At 41.8% G+C, this 26,779-nt stretch overlaps 1 protein-coding gene and 1 pseudogene across 43 annotated transcripts in view; one reads left to right on the forward strand and one right to left on the reverse strand.

The window, feature by feature from the left end:
• Positions 1-26,779, reverse strand: part of RIMS2 (regulating synaptic membrane exocytosis 2) — a 564,867-nt gene that overhangs the window by 518,614 nt on the left and 19,474 nt on the right. The gene's annotated exons all lie outside the window — the stretch shown is intronic.
• On the forward strand, positions 11,971-13,903 carry LOC130021227 (ornithine decarboxylase-like; annotated as a pseudogene).

A 26,779-nucleotide genomic window follows, 5' to 3' on the forward strand; every position in this document is an offset into this window, starting at 1 on the left:
TCGTAGTAAAGACAGTCTGTTAGAAGACAACTCTTCATGGATCTCTCCTTTGGGCATGCCCTAAAAGCAACAGGACTGACTCCTTATTTATTTACACCATCTTCTCAAGGATAGTTGTGTAGAGCAGAAACTCAGAAAAACCTGACTCCAAAGCCTAGGGCAGATTTGCATCCAGTATTGGAAGATAAAGAGAGCACTTTCTTCTGGAGCATAGGGCAGACTTATTGGCTGCATAAATTATAAGGGATGTAGGACTCATATTTCTCTTATAATTCAAGCTGTCCTCAGTACAGACATAATCTGACTCTTTTCTTGCTACCCTGTGGAAAGGGAGTTCAGAGAAGTAGCACAAATTATGACACTCTAACGACTGCTATCACTACGGAATGAAACCAACTGTCCTTCATCTCTGATCCATAAACCAGGGTGGTTTAACTGGCTTTATACATGCTAGCAGACTCTTGACAGTTGTTAACAGTATAATGAATCAATATAATCCTATAAATACATGTTGAATGTTTTATGTACTTTATTAGCACAATGCTAGGTGGTGCACTTTAATTTAGAAAGAATAAGGTTCGAATTGTGTCCTCAAAGATTTGACAAAAATCACACATTCTATAAAGAATCCCAAAGACAATTTTGTCTTAAATTTTATTTATTTATTTATTCATTTATTGCCTCTTGGGTCACACCCAGAGGTGCTCAGGAGTTATTTCTGGCTATGCACTAAGGAATTACTCTGGCAGTACTCTGGGAACCATATGGGAGGTCAGGGATCAAATCCAGGTCACCCACATGCAAGGCAAACACTCTACCCACCATCACTATCACTTCAGCCCCCAGTCTTACATTTTCATTTTATTTATAATTAGAGGAGCTTATGAAACCTACTCACAGATGCACATTTAGAGGATAGTTACAACATGAGTACAGAATATCCAGTTTACATACACTTTCTACAATACATAAATAAAATCCAGAAAGAAACCAAGAATGACACAATTATTGTTAAACTTGCTTCATTAACACTTTCTGGTCTATTAGTACTGAATTAAAACAAAAAGCAAAACTGTATGGAGCAAAAGACTTACAGTAATTACATAGGGAATTAACAATACAGAAAGTTTTGTGGAGTTTTCCACAAAACGTGAAAATCAATGGGTTTATTTGAAGATCTTCATTCACTGCTTTGTCCCAAATTTGTAGAAATATGTGCAAGTAGCAATCCACCGTCCTCCCATTGTTCATCGATTTGCTCGAGCGGGCCCAGTAACGTTTCCATTTTGAAACTTGTTGTTACTGTGTTTGGCATATTAAATAAGTCATGTGTAGCTTGCCAGGCTTTGCTGTACAGGCGAGATACTCTCGGTAGCTTGCCAGGCTCTCCTAGAGGGGCGGAGGAATAGAACCCGGCTCAGCCGGACTGGCTGCATGCAAGGCAAATGCCCTACCACTATGCTATCGCTGGAAGTAACAATTAAAAAAAAAGTTTAAATTCTCAGGAATTAATACCTACCCAAAGTGAATTACCCATTTTACAATGGTAGTTAGATTCCACAATGGTAGTCAGCTGGATGAGGTCAGAGAAACTGTACAGGGGTTAAGGTACCTGCCTTGCATGCAGCTTACTCCAATTCAATCCTGGGTACCTCATGGTCCCCAGCAACAATAGAAGAAACCCCTGAACACTAAGCTAGGAATAGTCTCTGAGCAGCACTGAATGTAGTCCAGTACTCCCCAACAATTAATTTACTTTTTAATCACCATGAGACACACAGTTACAGAGTTGTTCATGAAAGAATTTCAGTCATATAGTGTTCTAACACCTGTCCCTTTACCAGTGTACATTTCCACCACCAGTTTCCCTCCCAGCGCCTCTCTCTCTCTCTCTCTCTTCTCTTTTCCTCTCCTCTCCTCCCACTCCTCCCCTTTTGGGGCATTGTGGTTTGTAATACAGTTACTGAAAGGTTATCCTTATATCCCTTTACCTCCCTTAAGCTCTCTATTAAACAATGTCTTTAAAAGAGCTGTGGGAGAGGCTCAAGTAGCAAAGCTCCTGCCTCACAAGTATTAGGCTACAAGTTCTATCCCTGGCACTGCCCACATGCACAGAGGAGCCCAAGTGCCTCAACACAGTGCACAACATTGTGTGAGCCCCAATGCACAACAAGGTGTGTATGAACACTACAGCTAAAGTAAATTCCCAACAACCACAACAACTATGGGAAATGTACACTGGTGAAGGGACACCTGATGGAAAATTATATGACTAAAACCCAATCATGAACAAATTTGTAACTGTATATCTCACTGTAATTCAATTTTAAAAATAAATAATAATTTAAAAGGCAAAAGAAAATAAACTCCCTCAAATACAAAAGTTCTTCAATATGGAAAAAGAAAAACCCAAGCACCATAACTAAAGGTGCGTAAACACCACAACCAGTGTGTAATCAACAGCACAGATGTGAGCACCTCAGCAACCTCTGTGGGTAAAGCACTGGTAACCAGAGTTGAGGTGCACAAGAGTGAGACCCTCAGCAAGCATGTGTGAAAGCACCGAAACAAAACTGTGCCCACCCCATCCCACCCCCACAGAGGACAGTCACCGCTTTGTCATCAAAACTACAATGATGGAAGCAGAAATGGAAAGCAAAAGAGTGTCTCTGATAATACACTGGCTATGGTGCATTGGGAAGGCAGTTCTGTCCTAGTTAGGAGACTGGGGGAGATCATATTCAATAGTAAAGGTGATCATCAATGATCAACGATCAGTGATAGGGGTCAAAGGACAGAGAGAGGCACATATGTTTTTTGAGAATCTACTACCAATTCTTGAGGTAATTACTATGTTGAGTCATTAAGATTTAGCGACCAGGGAGATAGTACAAAGGGTAAGGCACTTGTTTGGCATGTGGTTGACCCAGGTTTGATCCCAGTGTGGTCCTCCTGTAGTCCCCTGTACCCCACTATGAGTGACTCCTGAGCACAGAGTCAGGAGTAAGTTCTGGTACCACCAGGTATTCCCCACCCCCCCCAGAAAAGACTTCACCAATCCTTTAAGGAAAATTAAGGTTTCTAATTTTTATTTCTGGTACCACTGATCTAAAGTCTGTTACTGTGTAGAAAGTCTTCTACTTTGGAAAAATATATATTACAAGATCATTTTCCCATTGCTGAAAGTCTAAAGAGAGGACAGTGATAAAGACTAGAATCAAACCACAATCAGGGTTTGGTACTTCTAAGTAGTACTGTATTATAAATAATTGCAACTTCCTCCCTACTAGCTGCTTTACCATTTCAGGCATACTAACTAATAACTTATGGTATTAATATTGCTATCCCCCATTTTATACTAAAAGGCTCAGGCAAGAGAAATTAAGTAACTTGGTCAAGGTCAGTTGCTTAAAAGCCAGGCTTGGAGGGCTGAAGAGAAAGTTCAATAGATAGGGCTTTGCACATTTTGTATGCAAGAGACCTGGGTTCAGTCCTCAGTACCACATGTTCTCCAAGCACAGAACTTGGAATAAACAACCAGGCCTGGAATCCATATCCTAAGATCTGAAATCAATGAACTTAGAGCAAAGAAGGTGGAGAACCATATTTAATATCTTTGGCTTCAGATATTAAAACTTCTCCAAATGTCACACCCACAAAATTATCTCTAAATAAAGCTAGAGTTTGATACAACACCTTTTGAACTGTTCTTCCAAAAATTAAAGTCCCCTGATTTCATCTGGCCTTCTCCAGAACTCAAGTCTTCCAGCTCAGAGGAGCTGTTCCCATAGCATTTGTGCATAGCTTGATTACAATGGAATCACTATTCATTTCTCTATTTCCTCGCCAAACTATGGTAAGAACTCAATCTCCATTATGTGACCATTTGCTTTATAAGAATTTGAATACATTCACTAATTTTAAACCTCATACACAGGGCCAAAGCAAAAGTAGATAAGGTCAGGTACTTGCATGCAGCCAAGTTGGGTTCATACCCCTGCCATCCTATATGGTCCCCTGTGCATATAAGTGATTCCTGAGCACAGAGCTAGGGATAACTCCTGAGCACCACCAGACGTGGCCCCAAAACAAAAAAAAAGAAATAAATAAACCTCACACACAAAATCCTTTAAGGCTAAGTATTATAAACTGGTTTGTGGATGAGAACATTGTGATTTCTCAACAAGTAGTGGCGCTCCTTGCTAGAACATTGAGAAGCAATGAACAGTGAGCTGACAGATACAAAGCAAGTAAAGGAAAGCTCTGAGATTGCCCCTCAAGGGCTCACTCAGGCCCATCTCCACTGGAGCCAACTCCTGCCGTGCCAACAGGGTACATGTCACTAGAAAAATAAATGGATGACCACATGTAGCACCCTGGATTTAACCACAAGCAAGGCAAGTGCCTTAACAAGTACTGTCTTCTCTGGCCCAAAACATAATAAAGTTCTTTTGAGGGAGAATAACACTTTGGTTATTTGGGATTGAAAGCTAGTATCTGAAATTATCCAAATCAACTGCATATGTTTCTCTGTTCAAAATAGCATACAATATGATTTTAAGTATTTCTTCTTAGAAATGCAATTTAATACAATAAGGCATTTAAATATTGATACTTACTCACAAGAATATGAGTATAATTAACTATACTAATCACTTAAGGACATTTATAGAATTGACTTTGATTTTTCTCCTGATATTTGCTTTTTAGCATGACATTACATTGCAGATTAAGGTAATAGTGGTAGTTCTTCAATTATGTAGTTCTAAAATTAATTTTTAATGATGTGAACTTTCTTGCACTTGCACCAGAATCTGAAAAATACTGTTGGAACCATAGTAGAAATCTGAACTTGGAGAAGAATCTAGTAAAAACCTGGGTGAAAATAGACAGTCGGCTACTTGTCTTACTTTATACAATAAAAAAAATGCCTTCAATGAACTTTATGGATTCCAGTCTGATGTTGAGGTCATTAATCCATTTTGATCTTACTTTTGTACATGGTGTTAGGCAGAGATCTGAGCCCACTTTTTTGCATGTAACAGTCCAGTTTTGCCAGCACAATTTGTTAAAAAGGCTTTCCCCACTCCACTTCACTTTTCTTGCCCCCTTATTGAAGATTAGGTGATCATATGCTTGTGGGGAGATGTCAGTATATTCAACTCTGTTCCATTGGTCTACAGATCTGCCTTTGTTCCAGTACCATGCTATTTTAATTATTACTGCTTTGTAATAGAGCTTGAAGTTAGGGAGGTTGATTCCTCCCATTTTCTTTTTCCCAAGAATTGCTTTAGCTATTCGTGGGGGCTTATTGTTTCATATAAATTTCAGGAGTGTTTGCTCCATTTCTTTGAAGAATGTCATGGGTATCCTTATAGGGATCGCATTGAATTTGTACAGTGCTTTGGGAAGTATTGCCATTTTGACAATGCTAATTCTCCCCATCCATGAGCAGTTCCATTTCCTCGTGTCTTCTTTTATTTCCTGAAGCAGCGTTTATAGTAGAAGTGACATCTGCACTTGTTTGTTCATTGCAGCACTCTTTGCAATAGCCAGAAACTGGAAAAAAAAAACCTGAGTGCCCGAGAACAGATGACTGGTTAAAGAAACTTTGGTACATTTACACAATGGAGTACTATGTAGCTGTTGGAAAAGATGAAGTCATGAAATTTACATAAAAGTGGTACTACATGGAAAGTATCATGTTAAGCAAAATGAGTGAGAAAGAGCGGGATAGACACAGAAAGACTGCATTCATCTGGGGAACATAAAGTAACAAAATGGGAGGCTAACACCCAGGAGTGGCCGAGATTAGTACCAGAAATTTTGCTCCATGACTTGGAGGCCAGCCACACATGCTACAGGAAGGGGAAGCTCGGATAGAGAAGGGAGCACCAAATAAAGGGTGTTGAGAGGATCCTCCCAGGATGGGAGAAGCATGCTGAAAGTAGACTATAGACCAAACATGACTGCCACTTAATGCCTCTCTTGCAAACCACAGGACCCAAAAGGAGAGAGAGAGAGAGAACAAGGGGGGAATGCCCTGCCACAGAGGCAGGGTGGGATGGGGGGGATGGGGAGGTGGGATCGGTGGGGGTGGAGGATGGGCGCTGGTGGAGGGATGGGTACTTGATCATTGTATGACTGAAACCCAAGCACAAAAATTTGTAAGTCTATAACTGTACCTTATGGTGTTTCACTAATAAAAAATAAATAAATAAAATTTTAAAAATGCATAAAACAGATTAATTCATTTGTGAATTATTGTCATTATAATGACATTATAATGACTTTATTGTCATTACACGGCCGACCCGAGTTCAATTCCTCCGCCCCTCTCGGAGAGCCCGGCAAGCTACCGAGAGTATTCGATATGCCAGACACAGTAACAACAAAGTCTCCAATGGAGACGTTACTGGGCCCGCTCGAGCAAATTGACGATCAACGGGAGGGCCTTTACCTTTTTTTTTTTTATTGTCATTACAATGACTTCAATTCCAACATATGAACAACTTTCTTTGTACTTCTTTGGAGAAATAGCACAGCAAGTAGGTTGCTTGCCTTGCAAGCAGCAGTCTCAGGATCAATCACCCAGCTGTCCTGTTTCAATCCCTGGGTTCAATCCCCAGCAGAGCAAGGAGTTGTTCCCCAGTGCAGAGCCAGGAATAAACACTGAGCATCGAAAAGTGTGACCCAACCCCCCCTATATAGCACCACCCTCAAAAATTTTTTTCTCTGTACAGATTGATCTCAGAAATTTGGTAACAAATCTACAGCAAATGTAAATTTTCATATTCATTCATTGTTCAATGAAGATGTTTAAAAGTGTTCTCTCATGTAGAGACTTGTCTATTACCTCGAATCTTAAAATACAGCAGTAAAAATTTACTAATTTTAAGTCATCAAATTTCTATGTGATAGGCCAGGTTGTGGTATAGTTTCTAGTTATTCCTCACAAAAATGCAAATAACTGATAGCTATAGTCACAGAGATAATTAAATACATTGTTGATATTACTGATTCAATATCCCATGGTGACTCAAATATTTTTCTGCAAAATACCTATTCATAAAAAACAAAACATTGAAAAACTGTGGCCTTTAAATATGCTTTAACAAGCAATATCAGTGTAAATATAACCATCTTTGCATGTTTCCACACCACACACATTTCCATCATTGTCAGTTTTAACACATATTAGCATATTCCACTTCAAGTTGTACTGAATTAGCATATTTTCAAATCCTTTGAAAATGGTCTTAATACTTACTGTTCCATATAAACTATTCATAAAAGCTTATCATTCAATCACTTTAAACTCAGTAATGATTCCTCAAATAAATAGCACAGCAATATCAATAACATCTGTCAACTCAGCAAGAGCCAAGGGGGAAAAAAACTCAAAATCTTTTGCCATGTTTTTTAATTGACTATATAGACACTGTTTCCAATGTCCTCAACTCTGAATAACTGTTCTCATCTAAAGACTTAATAGCCTTAAGCAAGTTTATTTTCTCAGAATGTATTTTTTCCAACTGCTGCAATCAAATGTGATTTAATTAACTTACCATGGTAAATGGAATGACCAACAAATGAGTCATTCAGAAACTCTTTGTTGGTGGCCTCATTTTCATTTTCTGCTTTTGAAAAGACATTTTGCTCTAAGAAATGTCCTATTTTAAATTTCCTCATTATTCCTAGATGGGAATATTAAAATGGGTGCTTAGCATGATGAGGTCAACATCAGATGTATCCTTTGAGCGGGGCAGTGTTAGCACATAATAAATAATGCTTTTATCATACTTAACTTGATAACAAAACAATGCACACTGTAGAAACTTCACCATACTTAAAAGTGCAACATCTGAAGTCCACTTTACTTGTTCCAACAAGAAAAGAATGAAGTGGACAGCAATAAAATAAACATTACTGAATGACATAGTGCAGCAGTGCTAAAGGCCCTCAAAACACTGCTGAATTAACTGAGTCACTACACTCTGATGGCTCAGGGAGCTGTCTTGTGTAAGGCAAAGAGAACGCACCACCCAATCTCCAGCCGCACTCCTCAGCTTTGCCTCAACTGCAAAAGCAGCCGAAGGTCAGGGATTGGCTTAGTGGTGAGGTACATGCTTTGCATGCAAGAGCCCCTGGGTTTGATCTTTATGACAAAAATAACAAAGCAGCCATAGTCAGGACAGGCAAAGATGAGCGTGACTATATACTCTAATGGACTTCTATAAACACTGAAATTTGCACTCCATAATATTTTCATGAGCCATAAAAGTCTTTCTTTTTTTATCCTATTCTTTTGCCTTTTAAAAAATTCAAGTGTGGGGCCAGAGAGATAGTACAGTGATAAGGTACATGTCTTGCACACGACAGACCTAAATTCAATCCCTAGAATCCCATATAGGCCCCCAAGTGCCATGAGGAGTGACACCAGAAGCACTACCGGGTGTGGAAAAAATAAAATTAAATTGATAATTATAAATTTAGTTGTGGTTCTGGTCACGTTTGAAATAGTGCTGATGTTTACAGTTTCAATGCACGCCACTACTGCACCTTAACACTACCAAAGTGACCAAAACCCCACTAGTGCCCTCAGCTCACTTCTAGTCCACCTCTTCATTACTTTTCACCCTCTCCCCACCTATACTTGATAATCTCATTTTTATAATCCAAGGCCAAAGGGGTAGTATTACCCTTTATTGTCAATGCAATTTTTTTGTTTTAAATTTACAGGCCATACTAAAGAAAGCTAAGTAGATCAGTCCTTAGGCTATAACTTGTTAAACTCTAACTAAAATATATCACTGGAATGAGAATAGTAAAAATGTGAACAACTTGTAAAACGTTTTTCTTCATTCCTAAAACAGTCCAAGGCCACTGAATCACAATCCTGTACTGCAATGAATGAAGAGTAGATTCAACTGAAATCGAGGATCATATCTAAGAACAATGCAGTGCCAAAACATCAATTTTTTCCCACCCTCCTCTGGCTAAGATTCTCACCAAAACTTAATGTAGAGTGATTAGAAACTGACACTAGGGGTCGGAGCGATATTACAGCAGGTAAGGCATTTGCCTTGCACACGGCCAACCCGGGTTCTATCCCCAGCATCCCATATAATCTCCCAGCACCGCCAGTAGTGATTCCTGAATGCAGATCCCAGAGTAACCCCTAAGTTACACACATTTCCAGGTGTGACCACAAAAGGTAAAGGTAAAGGTAAAGGTAAAGGCCCTCCCGTTGATCGTCGATTTGCTCGAGCGGGCCCAGTAACGTCTCCATTGGAGACTTTGTTGTTACTGTGTCTGGCATATCAAGCTACCAAGAGTATTTGATATGCCAGACACAGTGACCACAAAAACTGAAATAAAAATAAAGAGATAAAGAAACTGACACTAGAAGCACACAAGCACAGAACAGTACTTATATCTGCGTATGACTATAATATTTATGCCTAAACCAACCTTATTTAATGAACTTCGCATAGTGTGTTCTTTCTATTTCTCATTTTTTATGTATCACAAGGAGTCTTCTGTGGAGTACTGTTAAAGAGCAAATGGAAGAAAAAATAAGAAGAAAAACGGAAATATTTTGGCTATCACTGTATGTATCTTGTGTTTCTCACTTAACTCTCACAGCCCTACAAGGTAGCTATCATTAACTTAAATTACAATCTCTTGGAGTAAGTAACTTATTAAAGGCCAAACTAGTGAATGGCAGATGAAATATTCTAAATTCACCTAGTCTGCTTACAAAACCTATCCTCTTTATCTAAATAGACTAAAACCTACCAATATCAAAGCATACATCCCATTGTTGATAGTGTAATCAACCAAATGTTTCTTAACAGTTTTTAAATAGCTTCAAATGAACATCACTGATCTTTAAATGATCCAAATTTATCTCCTACAGCAGATACCATTTTAAAACTGTAAGTGTATATCAGCTATAGTTACAACAATGAGCAGAAATTGGATGTGTACTATTCAAACCCATAAAGGTTTCCTATTTCAATTATTGTGGAAAAATCTAAAATAAAACTTATTTGCTCCATAATGTGGCTAAATTTAAATAGAGTTATAAAGGTAAGTTTAAGGCCCTCCCGTTGTTCATCGATTTGCTCGAGCGGGCCCAGTAACGTCTCCATTGGAGACTTTGTTGTTACTGTGTTTGGCATATCGAATACATCACGGGTTGCTTGCCAGGCTTTGCCGTGCGGGCGAGATACTCTCGGTAGCTTGCCGGGCTCTCCGGGAGGGGCAGAGGAATCGAACTCGGGTCGGCCATGTTGGCTGCGTGCAAGGCAAACGCCCTACCGCTGTGCTATAGCACATTGAAAGTGGGGAAAGGCTAGAAGCCATGGAGAGGGCTCAGCTATGGAGGATAAAATGCAAGTTTGAGCACAGGTGGAGTGGCCCTGATGGCCCCAGCACCACATACCTGAGCAGCTCACCTAGGGCCTTTGCATTGAGCCACTGGCAGAGTATCTGGCTAGGACTGACCCCTGGGCTCCCTGAGCACTGCTCAGTAGGACCCAAGAAGAAGGAAGAGGTCATAGAAACAATCTAGTCCAGACTTTCATTTTACAAATGCAAAGGAAGAAAGTTAAAGCCCACAGGACTAAATGACACAAGGGAGATACGTGTAGTTGGCTGACGACCTGACTCCCAGCCCAGTGCTCACTTCTTTTCATCATTTTTCCATCAGCTTATTTTCAAGAGAAATGGTGCACTATGCCACTATTTTCTACATGAAAAATTAAAAACAAATATTCAGGGGCTGGAGAGATAATATAAAGGGTAAGGCACTTTCCTTGCACACAGCCAACCTTTGGCTTATCCCTTGCATTGTACGAGGTTCCCTGAGCACTACCCGGAGTAAATTCTGAGTGCAGAGCCAGAAAAATCTCTGAACACCGTCAGGTGTGGTTCATAAAACAAAGAAATTAAATTAATTAATTTAAAATAAACGGTCTGGTAGCTGAATCTGGCTAACCAGAACTGACCCTGAAGAACTATTTTTAACCATTCCAGTTAAAATATCTATACTTTGTCAGCAGTGCACCACTGTCAAACTAAATTTGCATTATTCCTCTATCCCTCAGACAATAAGTTAACTATAGAATAAAAGAACAAATACCACAGATAGCTCAGAATCTAATGATCAGACAGACACAGAGATTTTATTAGTATCCTAAGTAAAACAGAGAAACATAGAGTTTCTATGGAATATATTTATTTAATAATACATAAATTAGATCTTTTACCAGAAAAAAAGGAGAAGATACCATTAGAGATGCTACATTGAAGACTGTAAGAAATGGGTCTGGAGAGAAAGTATCAGATACAACACATACTCTATCTACATTTTAAAGGATCCTTTGAGGGGATGGAGAGAATAGTACAGGGAGTGAGCTGCTTGCCTTGCATGCAGCTGACCTCAGTTCAGTCCCTAGCACCATAAACACTGCCAGAGTGATCCCTGATTTACAGAGGCAGGAGTAAGCCCTAAGCTTCAGAATGTGCCCACAAAACAAAAAAAAAAATTAAATCATTAAAGTCTCTTTGTCTATTTTCAGTCACATTATGATTTTTACCTAAAGCTTCAAATACCTCCTTTTCTCTCTTTGTACTCTCTACTGCTATCATTTGATAGACATTTCTATCAATGCAAGACAATTTACCATTTGCTGAATCACTACTATTCTTTTTTCCCCTCTACTTAGGAATTCTTCCCATAATCCCCCAAAAAATATTTTCCTATGTTATTTTCTAAAAATTTGTTGATTGTACTGATTATTGGACATAGGGCATGGTAAGAGGAAAGTACAACTTTTTCTCCAACATCTTCAGCGGGACTGAGATTTCCTGGAGAGCTTGCCTCTGTGAAAAATCTGGCAATTTCTTTAAAGTTCTTCTCGTAGTTTCCATTGTTGCATTTCAGAGGAATGTCCAGAAACCATGAACAACTTTAGTAATGAAGAGTTCTGAGTGCCCTCTCCTCAATAAAGGCTTCACTGCCAAGGACAACCGAAATTAATGAAGTTTCTTGTTCTGATGACAAGGACGCCTTCTATGTTGCAAACCTGGGAGACATTCTAAAGAAACAGCTGAGGTGGTTAGAAACTCTTCCTCGGCCCCCTTTTATGCCCTCAAATGCAATGATAGCAAAACCATAGCAAAGAATATTACTGCTATTGGGACTGGATTTGACTGTACCAGCAATAATGAAATATAATTGGTCTCAGGGTACTGCCAGGGAGGCTTATCTGTGCAAATCCTTGTAAACAAGTGTCTTAAACTAAGTATGCTTAAATGGAGTTCAAAGGATGACTTTTGTTTGTTTGGTTGGAGACAAGGGTGTTTGTTTGGGGGCCACATCAGCAGTGCTCAGAGTTTATTCCTGGCTCTGTGTTCAGGGATCACTCCTGGCAGGTTTTGGGGATAATATGGGGTGCTGTAAATCGAACCCAGGTTGACTGCATGTAAGGCAACCCACTGTACTACCTCTCCAGCTCCTGGATGATGAGTTTTGATAGTGAAGTCGAGTTAATAAAAGTTGCACATCCCTTGGGACCGGAGCGATAGCACAGCGGTTAGGGTATTTGCCTTGCATGAGGCCAACCTGGGTTTGAGTCCCAGCATCCCACATGGTCCCCCGAGCACTGCCAGGAGTAATTCCTGAGTGCATGAGCCAGGGGTAATCCCTGTGCATTGCTGGGTGTGACCCAAAAAGCAAAAAAAAAAAAAAGTTGCACATCCAAAAGCAAAGTTGGTTTTGAGGATTGCCACTGATTATTCCAAAGCAATCTGTCAACTCAGTGTTAAATTTGGTGCCATAGTCAAAACCAGGAGGCTGCTTTTGGAATAGGAACTGAATAGTGATGTCATTGGCGTCAGCTTCCATGTGGAAAACCGCTGAACAGATGTTGAGACCTTTGTTCAGGCCATTTCTGATGTTTGCTGTGCCTCTGACATGAGGGCTGAAGTGGTTGGTTTCAACATGCACCTGCTTGATGTTGGTGGTGGTTTTCCTGGATCTGAAGGTGTAAACCTTAAGTCCGAAGAGATCACCAGCATAATCAACCCAGAACTTGACAAGTATTGCCCTCCAACTCAGGAACGAGAACCATATCCAAGTCAGGAAGATAATACAATGGCCTCAGTTTTCACATTTGTAGTTAAAAACCACTGCCAAAAAACTTGCCATCAAGGAACAGACAGACTCTGATGATGAAGATGAGTCAAGTGAGCAAACTTGTACGTATTCTGTGAATGACGGAGTAAGTGGATTATTTAACTGCATTATTTATGATCGAGCGGGCCCAGTAACGTCTCCATTGGAGACTTTGTTGTTACTGTGTTTGGCATATCGAATACTCTCGGTAGCTTGCCGGGCTCTCCGAGAGGGGCAGAGGAATTGAACTCGGGTCCGCCATGTTGGCCGCTTGTAAGGCGAACGCCCTACCCGCTATGCTATCTCTCCAGATTTATGATCATCGTGATTTATGATCCAGATTTATGATCATCGTGCACGTGTGAAGCCTCTCCGCAAGAGACCCAAACTAGATGAGAGTATCATTCAGCCAGCATATGTGACAGCCTTGATTGTATAGCTCAGTGCTGTGACCTACCTAAGGTGCATGTGGGTGACTGGATGCTCTCTGAAAACAGGGTGCTTGGACTGTTTCAACTTTCAGTGGATTCCAGAGGCCCACCATCTACTATGTGGTGTCGAGACCAATATGCCGATTCACACAGCAGATCCAGAATCATGACTTGTCTTCAGAAGCAGAGGGGCAAGATAACAACGCTCTGCCTGTGTCCTGTGCACAGCACAGCAGGATGAAGCGACCCCCCAGCAGCCTGTACCCCCACTAGTATTAATGTGTAGATACTAGTCTCGTAGCATCTCACTGCAAGTTTAGTTTGAATTACAAGATTTGGGGAACCATTTAACTACTGCTAGGAACCATTAAATGTAACTACTGCTAGTTTAGAAAGGTCTTTGTAAGCAGGGAGAGTTAGCATAGATGTGACACTATGCAAGACTAGGAGATGGGTCGCACTGTGTTCCTTCAGGAAACTATTTGACTCTGTGTTTTGTATGGATTTGTATTCACTTTTCAAACAGGTTACTAAAGAGTGTGGCTCTTAGCTACTGAAGCTTGTGTCTTGGGCAATGGTGGGATAGGGGAACTAAAGCTTAGTGTCATAATCTGCTATAAAAATAAAGTGTCTTGACAGGTCCAGGCAATAGTACAGCGGGCAGGGCCATAGTACAGCAGGTAGGGCATTTGTCTTGTATGCAGCCGATCCAAGTTTGTTCCCTGGCACCCCATATGGGCTCCTGAGTCTACCAGAAAGGATCCCTGAGTGCAGAGCCAGGAGTAAACCTGAGCACAACCAGGCGTGTCTTCCTTCCCCCCAAAAAAGGTTTGGGATCTGATTTTGAGCTGCTTACAGCTCACCCCACGCTTCACTTAATCACTTAATCACTTAATCCCCGTTATTCATCGATTTACTCAAGCGGGTGCCAGTAACGTCTCCATTCATCCCGGTTGCGTGCTAGCGTAGCCCAATGGTATCTGTTCGTTTTAGGAACATGTAGAGCCTCAAACTGATCATTTAGGGTCTTGATGAAGAAGTCTGACCATCTTATAGGTGGGCGTCCACGTGATCTTTTGATGTCTCGTGGAATCCAATCAGTAATGGCTCTAGTACAGCGGTTGTCTGTAAACCTCATTACGTGTCCAGCCCATCTGATTTTTGATGTCTTGGCAAATGAGACAGCGTCCCTGATTCTTGAACGTTGACGAAGATCAGAACTCCAGATTCTATCTCTCATTTGAGTGAATCGTGATATTCCAAGCATAGTTCTTTTGATTCCTCTTTGAGAGACCCGAATAGTGTTCTCATCCTGTTTTCGTAGGGTCCAGGTCTCTGAGGCATATGTTAATGCAGGAAGAATAGTGGAATCAAAGAGATGTGCTCGTAGCTGGAGGTTCTTTGTCCTCTTAGTTATTTCTTCAATGCTCTTGAAGGCATTCCAAGCCGCTCTCTTCCTCCTGCGCAACTCAGGTGCCAGGTCATTCATCATGTTGATTTCTCGACCTAGGTATATGTAACTGTTGCATTCGGAGATGGTGGTTCCGTTGAGAGTGAATGGAGGGTCAGGAACAAGGCTGTTTCTCATAAACATTGTCTTCGTAAGATTCAGCTGTAGTCCGACCTTTCCACATTCACGGTCAAAGTCGTTCAGCATTTGTGCCGCTTGGATGATGTTTGGTGTTATTAGAACGATGTCATCAGCAAAGCGGAGGTGGTGTAGTTGCCGACCATCTATCTTCACTCCCATGTTTTCCCATTCCAGTCATCGCATGATGTTCTCGAGTGTGGCACTGAAGAGTTTTGGTGAAATGGTATCACCCTGCCGAACCCCTCTCTTAATATGGATGATTACTTCTTTGTAGAATGGTGAGATCTTGGTAGTGAATCCGCAATAGAGTTCACGAAGGATCCTGATGTATTGAGTTTGTACGCCCTGATTGGCTAGGGCTTCCATGACCACTTCCGTCTCAACAGAATCAAAGGCCTTCTTTAAATCAATGAACGTTAGACAGAGCGGCATCTTGAACTCCCGAGATACCTCAATGAGCTTGGTTATTGTGTGGCAGTCTCTGCCCCCGCGCCTGGGTGTTCCTTCCCGGAGTCCCTTGGAGGGGAGCGGGTTGAGCTTTCCTCCCCACCCCGACCAGGGCTACGGCAGCCGAAGACCTCCAGGACCAGCCACCACCATGCTGAGACCACTCTCCGCACACATGAAGGTACTGGCAGAGGGACAAAGCCACGCGGGTTCCGGGGCCAGACCTCCAAGCCTACTCGAATTGGAGTCGAGCATCTTCCACCCAGATCCTCCAAATTCCAGTAGGCGGGGGTCACACCCACCACCTGGCCCCCTGGCGCCGTGTAATCCCATCAGCGGCCAAGACTCAGAGACTATAAAATCCAGATCCCGGACGAGAGCAGTGCAGTCTCTGCCCCCGCGCCTGGGTGTTCCTTCCCGGAGTCCCTTGGAGGGGAGCGGGTTGAGCTTTCCTCCCCGCCCCGACCAGGGCTACGGCAGCCGAAGACCTCCAGGACCAGCCGCCACCATGCTGAGACCACTCTCCGCACACATGAAGGTACTGGCAGAGGGACAAAGCCACGCGGGTTCCGGGGCCAGACCTCCAAGCCTACTCGAATTGGAGTCGAGCATCTTCCACCCAGATCCTTCAAATTCCAGTAGGCGGGGGTCACACCCACCACCTGGCCCCCTGGCACCGTGTAATCCCATCAGCGGCCAAGACTCAGAGACTATAAAATCCAGATCCCGGAACCGCAAGGCTGTTATCAGAAATGACATCTTATTACCTCATTCCTACTTTGGACAAACTTGCAGGCTATCCGAATGTAGCCTGCCCACAGGGCAGAGTCTGGCAAACTCCCCGTGGCCTACCAAATATGCCAAATACCAGTAACAATGATGGGTCTCATTCTCCTAAAGAGCCGTGAATATAATCTCAGGGCTAGGATGAAAGAGACGTTACTGGGGCCTGCTCGAGGCAATCGACGATTAACAGGATGATGAAATGAAAAATGAAAACATTGTGTGGATATGGTCGATGGTACTGAATCCTTTTCGGAATCCAGCTTGTTCACATGGTTGTCCTTCATCTAGTGTTCTGCTAATCCTATTCAGGATGACTCGAGTGAATAGTTTGTAGATGACAGACAATAGGCAGATTGGGCGATAGTTGCCAATGTCGTGGATGTCTCCTTTCTTGTATAGTAGTACAGTCCTGCTGGTTTTCCATTGGGATGGAACCTTGCATTCAGACACCCCACGCTAGGCTCCTTTAACAAGTATCTTGTGGGTTTAAGTGCCTAATGTCCATTCTTCACTAACATCTCAAAATTTATTTGACAATCTAACCAACTATTAAGTAGAGCTGATGTCACTGAGTATTAAGGTGCTTTGTCTCCTCTAAAGTTGGGACACTAACTCAAGGAGGACCAAACTTTTTGCTTTCCTGCCAGTACTGTGGGCTTTCTGCAGAAACCAGTGAAGCAGACCCATACAGAAAGGAAGTGCCAGGAATAAGCTGCCCCTCCATTTCTGCAGACTTGCTCTATAGAGATATATCAATTTCTATTTTTCCGAAGTCCAGTTATTCTACTTTGCTGAGAGCTAGCTAATAATCTTATAATAAACATATTTTCTTTCTAAGTTAGCAGAACTCATTTTTTGTTGCTTAAAATTAAAGTGCCCAGATTGATCATTAGACAGACAATTCTCACTTTCAAAGGTTTCTACCTGGCCCCATAACTTTAATCTTTTCTTTGAACCAAGAGGTGGAAAAACAGTTTTGACATTTTTTTTAAAGTTGTAAAATTCTTTTCTCCATAATGATAAAGAATCAGTACTGTTTCATCCCTCTTGGCGCTGGCTCATGGTTGGCTCTGGGCTCTATCCTGCCTCTGTAGACTGTCTTGAGAGTCTAGAAACCCACAGAGTCCGCCGCTCACACTCCCTTGATAACTGCTTCCAACTAAGTTCTGTCACTGGGAAACACTGCTTAAAACTGAATGTCAGGAGAAGATAGCCCATTTTCCCTTTCCTCCTTCTTTTTCTAGCTGCGGGCTGGAGCGATAGCACAGCAGTAGGGTGTTTGCCTTGCACGCAGCCAATATGGCCGACCCCAGTTCGATTCCTCTGCCCCTCTCGGAGAGCCTGACAAGCTACTGAGAGTATCTCGCCTGCCTGGCAGAGCCTGGCAAGCTCCCCGTGATGTATTCGATATGCCAAACACAGTAACAACAAAGTCTCCAATGGAGACTTTACTGGGCCTGCTCGAGCAAATCGATGAACAACGGGAGGACCATGACCGTGACCATGACCATTTCTAGCTGCAGCAGAGACAGCAATGGTATTCCAGGAACCTGTGTACAAGTTTACCATCGATAGCTCAAAGGGCTAGGAGGCATGTTCAAGGCCTGGAGTTTGATCCCCAACACCACATGTCCCCTAAGCACAACCGCTTGTACCTCTGGGCCCTAAGGAGCACCACTTCAGCAAGCCTGAGCATGGAACCTTCCAGTCCACAGAGTCAGACCAAGTACACTGGCAGTGGCCCCTGCTCAACTTGAGCACTGCCTGGAACTCTGTCCACCCCAAACCCAACCGAAAATAATGTTTGCCCAGCAGATCCAGCGCACCAGGCAGCTGCCATGCCAATGCAGGTGAGGGCAGCTGCAGTGTGGGTGGGTGGGAAGCTGTGGGCACCTACAGGCCCCAGAATCCCTGGAGGAGACTGGGCCTCAAGCACAAGCTCCTGGGCTTCCTGCAAGTCCCAGCATCCAAGCGCCAGAGCCCCTACGGCATTAGGGCTGCTGAGTTCCCTTCTCCTTTCCTCTCCCTGGCCCCAGTCTGCTGTGTCACTGACCCAGGAAAACCCTTCCGCCAACCTGTCCAATGCTTCTAAACTCCTTTTGCCTGGATTTTCCTAATGACACACTTTTCCCTGGCCTGGGCCTCTTCTATTCTGCTTCTCCGGTTTTTATGTTTCTTTTGTCCACTCTTCCTCTTTCTAAGGAGCCAACTCTATTTATCTTCTTTATTTTCTCTATCTTTCTCTTTGACCAATAAATATACCAGTAGTATAGCCATTGGACAAAGAAAGTAGCACTGTAGCACTGTCCTCCCATTGTTCATCTATTTGCTCGATTGGGCACCAGTAATGTCTCACAACAAATTGTGAAACTTATTGTTACTGTTTTTGGCATATTGAATATGTCACAGGTAGCCTGCCATGCTTTGCCACATGGGTGAGATACTCTTGGTAGCTTGCCAGGCTCTTTGAGAGGGGCAGAGGAATCGAACCCAGATGGGCCGCGTGTAAGGCAAATGCTGTACCCGCTGCACTATCACTCCAGCCCGGACAAAGAAAGTAAAACATTTTATTTAAATAATAAGCAGTTCATGTGCAAAAACAACTTTCTCAGAAGCTACATTAAAATGCAATTAATTTTTGATGTTATTACAATTGTCAATACCTAGAAAATGGTTTCAGGAAACTCTATCACAATTCACCACTTGAGTGGCAGTACTTTCTTAGTCCAAAAGACTCAAGGTAAGCAACAATTTTAATTAAAATAAAAATACTGACTCAGAGCTTCATGTTACATTCCATGTATCATCTCAAACATACCATCATCCCCGAAGAAACAAGAGAAGCCTAGTATGTGTTTTAGAAGATCTCTGTGAGATCACGTCAATGTGTTTTAACTCATCGGAAAAGTTGAAAATGTCTATGCGTTGTATCTGGAAGAAGCGACCTCACCTGGTCACCTGGGGTCACAACCGTGGCCACGTTCCCCACAGCTGCAATCTTCCTTCAGCCAGAAACCACTGAAGGCCACTCTCTCTCATGCTCTCCACCAGCACCTCCTGAATATTACACCCCTCAACCCTGACCCCTTGAAGTTATCATGACATTAGGAAGAAAATCCCATGAAGTTTTCATGACATTCAAAGGAAAACCAAACCAGCTGCCGTGTCATCTGCAGATGGATTACTGCCTACTGGTCCATTAGTGAGGAGTGAGGGAACTCAGGAGTAGCAATGGCCCAGTCCTGACTCACCACACAGTACATGTGCACAGGCACTCAACCGTCCCATCAGGGCCAGTGAAGACTAGCAGTCTGCACACTAAACGTTCTTCACACATGGCCTTGGCTCCATCCCCCTCTTCTCCCAGAGAACCAGTTGGAATCAAAGTTTATATCAGCTTTCCCTAGCAGCTAACAGGGTAACTGGGTTGATTCTCATTCCAAAATTGAAGGTGAAAACTGCACTTATTTCTTTTTTGTGCTGATGAGCAAACCAAATGTTTCTCCAGCAAGCTCTCTCTCTTACACACACACACACACACACACAAACACACACACACACACACACGCATGCACACACGTACTTACACACTTATTTCTAGCTGAACAAAATGATAAATTCAGTGAGTCTTTAGAATTTGCTAATACTAGTTTAAAATTCTTTGACATTGTGCCCCCCATATTTCCCATCAGTACTTCCACAATCCTAAAGTCCTTCCTTCCTGAGTTACTGAGCACCTACTATGCACCCAGCACTTCACCAGCCTCACGAAGCTACAGTACCACATCACTCACAATAACTCCTATGCCTTCTCCACCTGAACATAAACCATTAATTACGATCTTACCCTGTAAACAAATATCTGCTTAAGTTATACTTTGATTATTGGCCATTCAGAAAACCTCGGGTGGTTTTGGCCATTTGGAAAAATGTAAATGACTGACTGCAATGTTCCAAATGTACTAGAAAATAAAGAGAAAAGACAAATAATGGGAGAGAGCAGAGGCCCCAAGAAGTGATCACAACCTAGAGAAATGTGTCAAAGGGGAAAGAAAACAGACCAGGGTCACCAAGTTCCCTCCTTTCCCTTGGCGGGTCCTTTTCCCATCTTGCTGGGCCAGAAAAGCAGAAACTGACTTGTCATTAAGAACACTCTCTTCAGGTGTTCACAAGCCTCCCAAGCATCCCGTTCTCTTCCATTTCCTGAGGTTGTTATAAAAGATCTGTGTCCTCAGGGATCGGTTCATGGAGGTTATGCCTCTACTCTGGATCAGCCTAAGAGAAATACTGCTGGGCAACGTATAACATCAGCCTCCTTTTCTCTAAGTAGACACAGCAAAATTCTTACCCAATTTTAATATGACTCTTATCCAGAGGAACTCATTGTCTGAAGGAATCTCTTAGAGACCAACCAAATTCAATGTATGGAAAAACTGATGCAAGAAAATAGAGAAATGCAAGAGAATAGAGAAAAATTATTTTACTAATGAGAGATATTTTTCCTTAGAAGACTGAAGAAACAAGAAAGTACCTAGTACCTGGCTTCAGAATGGAAGGAAAATTCCCAAGAAACAGATTTTGAGAAAACAATATATAACTAACTAGATCCATAAGAAAGCTAACAAAGACAAGGACAGAGTAGAAAGGGCTGGAGTGCATGCCCCACAAACACCACCACCGTGGCCCTGATGACCCCCAATACTGCTGAGCCCACAGAGTATAGGTATTGCAAGGAGCAGCTCTTGGCAAACTGCTATTACAAAAAAGTAATAACAATTAATAGAAATTGGAAAGTCGCGGGGAAATTAAAGAGAAGAGGAAGAAAAACAAAACAAAAGGTCTGGCTAACAACGTGGCCATGGTCAGGAACCGGAATAGGTAGAAATGCTCATACTTTTTAAGAATGGGGAAAATCAATGCAATTTTGAAATAGACACTCTGTAGAAAACTCTCTTCATTATCGCTAAACCTCCAGAGAAATTCTCCGAACCGGCTGCCTAATAGCAGTAACACTTCAGAATTCAGAAAATAAGGCTGTGCCCCACATTTAGCCTGACAACAGGGCAGAGAGAAAGGAGTTCAACACTCAACAAAGACTCAATAGTGAAATGTGGAACTTCTTATAACTGCAATGAAAAGTTCTGCCATAATGGGGATAGAACCCATTTAATGGAACATGCCTAGCTTCTGGTGGTGCGATAGAAGGCAGAGAAAAACATATTTACAGAAAAAAAGGAATTTATGATATTCTATCAAGTAAAAAAGATGTATAACGGACAGAAACGGAGTACAGAGGCTACATACTTGCCTTGTACAATGTTGACCCAGGGTCTATCGAAAGCATCGGATATGTGCCCCTAAGCACTACCAGAGCCAGGAGGAAGGCCTGAGCAGTGCCAGGTGTGGCCCAAAAACAAGCCAACCAAAAGAAAAAATCCATATTTCATAGTATTATGAATTATTAAAAAATTCAGAATATACTACTATACATATAACATGAATGCATCTACATAAAACATCGATGATTAGTATAAAAATTCTAAGGGAGTATGGATGGTTGACTGTGGAAGGTGCTAAGAATATACAAAATTTTCTGCTTAAGTGTCTATCATTAAGTTGTATAAAAAAAATTGAGATTAAGGGCTGGAGTAGATCAAGTAAGGCACTTGCCTTGCCAGGAATTGAAACTTGTAATGGTACACGTATAGGGCAGGTGCTCTAGGCCCCAGGGCAAGTACTGCAGGCCCTATACTGTCTATTTCTATATACTATAATCAGTGCTCTAGAAGAAAGTATTTGAAAGATTACTACATCAGTACCTAGTGTGGTCAAATGAAATTATAAATTTAAAAGTACCACTATTGGGACTAGAGAAATAGTACACTTGGTAAGGTGCTTGTCTTGCACACAGCTGACCAGGTTCAATTCCCAGCACCCCATATGGTTCCAGGAGTGATTCTCACCAGGAGTGATTCCTGAGCACAAAGCCAGGAGTAAGTCCTGAGCATCACTGATTGTGGCCCAAAAATCAAAATTATAATAAAGACAAGAACCACCTATTTGATGAATTTAAAAAGTGATGAGGGGGTTGGAGCAATAGTACGGTGGGTAGGGCATTTGCCTTGCACGTGTCCGACCCAGGTTCGATTCCCAGCATTCCATATGGTCCCCTGAGGAGTAATTCCTGAGTTCACAAGCCAGGAGTAACCCCTGTGCAATGCTGGATATGACCCAAAAAGCAAAAAAAAAAAGTGATGAATATCCTGAAATGTATACTCGACAAACTGTACAAATTATATTCGTGTCAGCTGTTTGCAGAAAAGAAAAAGCAAAAAAACTTACCACTATTAGTTTAGTAGTTCCGTTGAGACTTTAAAACTACACTTGTCAGATGAAATTACTATTGTCCAGAATGGAGCAAAGCTGGGGTTTTAATGAACAATTTTCAGAATATTATTTATTGGAGATGGAAGAAGAAATGAACCACCTTCCTTCCACAGAGGACAATTCACTTTTATCAACAATCTCAAAAATTCTGTAGAAAAGTGTTCAAGGAAAAACACCATATGAATTTCACCTGTGCTCTTCTCACTTCCTCTCACTCTAGTCTTATTTCTAATCTCATGCCTGACTTTCACATAAAGAGATGAATCTGTTTGTAGAGGATGATGAACTCAAGACAGGTATGCAGGAAGAGCAGACTAAACTGCACACAGCCATTTTTTCCTGTTTATGTGCATTGCATAGCTTCTGTGTGCCAGATGCATAGTATTTTGTATCTTACCACAATCCTGCAAAACTGGAAATATTGTGCTCAATTTATAGATAAAACAATAGAATCCAAGAGATTAAGAAACTTGCTCAAACCACATAACCAGTGGCTGGCAAAGGAGGGTGTGACCGAAGATGGCTGATGCCAAAGCTTCTCTCTCCTTTCTGCTACTCCACATGCTAGGTTCCTGGAAACCAGCTAAAAAAGACGTAGGATTAGGAGCTCAGTGAGCAGAAAATGCAATATTCACTGGCAAAAAGAGCCAGCCATTTATATAAATCTCTCTGAACTCATCCAATTTAAACTGAAGAAAGTTTCTGAAATTCTAACCAAATGAAAACAGGATTCCAAGAGAGAAATTCTGACTAAAACTGGTATCTTATATTGCTATAAGTATCTTATTCTGTTAGAAGGAGTTCTTATATTGTTATAAGGAGTCTGATATTGTTACAGAGATCCTAAATCATAGTGTTTCTGTCTCTGATAAATTTAAACAGCAGTAAAATAAGTAGCAAAGCCATAAAAACAAATACTGAGATTAGAATGCCCAACCTCAGCCAGGGATCAAGAGTTCTAAACTGCAGATTAAGCACCGCTTATGTTAATAGCCTAGAAAGGAGTCCAAGAAAGAGAACCAGTATAGAAATGACTCTAAACTACACGGCTATAAATGGAATTATTCATGAATCACAGAGATGAATGAGAATTGCGGGGTAAGAGCCGGAACAAAACTGAGAAATGTGAAGTGGAAAGGGTGGAAAAGAGGAGAGTGTTTGAAAACATTGGAAATATTGAAACATATGGTAAATTCGAAGACAGTCTGAGCTATGGCATGGTTATATAAATTCCTGCTGCAAAATCTGGTGGCAGATTGGAAGCATGTGTTCCAAAACGATTCCTTCCATAAGATTCCTATTGAGGCTGAATAAAATGAGTAATGGGATTTTTATGTCCTGAACAGTAGCTGAATTTCTTCAAAGGATTCTTTTAGTGAAAAACCTTAAATGAAAGCATCACTAATTTAGTACAAGTTGTAAATATTTTGGCATCTATGGAATATATATTAACTCACTGAATTGCTTATTCCATATCTATCCCATTATCTTCTTAATTTTAGTGATCCATAACCAGTAGAAATCATGCAGCTAAGCATAAATATCTGTGAAAGGAAGACAAGGAAGTGAGAAGACAGGTTGGGGGACATTGTGGAGGACCTAGCCGACAAAAGTAAGAGTTCCCCTTTTCTCCAGAGCAATGGTAAGAAAGGTCTTTACATTAAAAAGAATGACTTAAATTTGATTTTAAAGAAGGTCCTCTGCAGCAGTGCAGAGTTAAACCGAGGAAAGAAACTCGAGATCCCAGGCAATAGCAGTGGAAGTATACTGAGGGAAATGCACAGGTGAGAATTCTCATGCCACCTGGATTCTCTGACACTAACAGAATCTACTGATAAGGTCTGTGACTAATTCCTATCAAGTTCTTATTTCTAAATCTGTCACTTCTGATCAAACATGTCAATCAGATCACTGCCAATTGGGGTGCTTCTCCCAAGCAGTGCTCAGGAGGCATGGGCCCCACACTAGTGATTCCGGCCAACCATAGCAGTCATTCAACATGAAGGCCCAAGGATACAAAGCTGGGCCCTGTGATGCTAGGAATTACCTGGGTAACCCCAGGCAGTGCTTGGGCTCTATGTTATCAGGGATTACCTGGGCCACCCCAGGCAGTGCTTGGGCTCTGTGGTTCCAGGGATTATCTGGGCCATCTCAGAGCTGCACTGCAGTGTCAGAGGACCCTGTGGAGTTAGGGACAGAAATGGAGTCAGCCAGTTGCAAAGCACGTGACTTAACCCCTGTCATTGAAATGTCTCAACATCACATACATCAAAGGTGGTCCTAAATATTTAATATGATCATGTAAAATTAATATGCAAATCAATATATAAACTGTAGCACTGTGCACTGTCCTCCCATTGTTCATCGATTTGCTTGAGCAGGCACCAATAACGTCTCCATTGTGAGACTTGTTACTGTTTTTGGCATATTGAATACACCACAGGGAGCTTGCCAGGCTCTGCCATGCGAATGAGATACTCTCGGTAGCTTGCCAGGCTCTCTGAGAGGGATGAATAGAAAACCCAGGCCGGCCATGTGCAAGGCAAATGCCCTATCTGCTGTGCTATCACTCCAGCGCAATATACTTTCAGGAATCATTTCTATAATATACAAATTAACACTTAAAAAACTTTTACTAAACTATAAATATCTTCTTACTATGTAATGAGACAGCATATATTCTCCATCTGATAATTGTAGTAATTTTCAAATTATTTGCTGAGTTTTAGAAAGTGTTGATTTCATCTCTTAATGGAACTGTGATATAATATTTAAGACCGCATCAAGATTTCCCAACATCTTCCTCATCAAAGCAATAATTAGTCCCTAAAATTCAGCAGCACCTTGCCACAGCTGTTAACTGGGCACATTGCTTGCCTCTCACTGTCACACAGGCACTGTTGGATGCTACTGCTTCCCAACAGGAAGGAAACCCGTGCACCTCGACACATCCCCCAAAACTGGCAACTACCTACTCTGCCAGCTCTAATGAGAGGTCATTCTGAAGTGTCTGACAGACAGCAGCATTTCACACCCGGCCTCCTAAGGACCCTGGTGTGCCACATCATCAAGGTCACTAGGTGCTACAGTGATCTCTAGAGAATGTACTGATAAATAGCATTAGGCAACTCTACTCTCAAAATTTACCAACCTGCATCAGTGTCACTCTGTTTTAATGACCAGGATATCTTTACTAGTTAACATCAGTTGAAGGCCAGTTCCATACGCAAGGACTTTTACATCTGATCCCCACCAACTCACCTCACTTTCCACTATGCCATCCATTCTCCACCTTCAATGGCCTGGAAGCATGAAACACTGGTCATTACCCAAAGACACAATGACCTTTCACCAGCCATGCTCTTTATCACAGGATTGTTTCTCCACACACTGATTTCTCTTTTCCCTACAAAATCAGTTTGGATGTTATCTTTGGTTATAAACCTCCCCACTAAACCCACCACATTTCTTATATATATATATATATATATAGAGAGAGAGAGAGAGAGAGAGAGAGAGATCATTACAAAGCTGTTCATGATTAGATTTCAGTCATACAGTATTCCAACACTCTCCACCAGTTCCAACATCTCCACCAGTGTACATTTCCCAGCACCAGTTTCCCCAGTTTCATCAGCCCCCTCCCCCTCTATATTTCATATACTGTCCCTTCATTTTGGCACAAAACTATTTCAAATCATTTATCATTTTATTATGCATTTTGCTCTTCTCTCTTTGAGGTCTTCCTTGATCGCATCTCTGCACTGCTTTGCGAGCTCGGACGTTAGCTTGCAGTTGCCTGAGGCATGCGCCAAACCACGCTGGCGAATTAGCTCAAGAGTTTTCGAAGACAGGCATTTTTTTGTGGCTATCTCTCTCTTGGTGTTCCTCGCACATTCATGGAGGTGCTGAACCAGTCGATCGTATTCCTCGTCAATGTTGTCAACAATG

The sequence above is a fragment of the Sorex fumeus genome, unplaced genomic scaffold (assembly GCF_029834395.1).
Source record: "Sorex fumeus unplaced genomic scaffold, SorFum_2.1 ptg000002l, whole genome shotgun sequence".
Lineage (NCBI taxonomy): Eukaryota > Metazoa > Chordata > Mammalia > Eulipotyphla > Soricidae > Sorex > Sorex fumeus.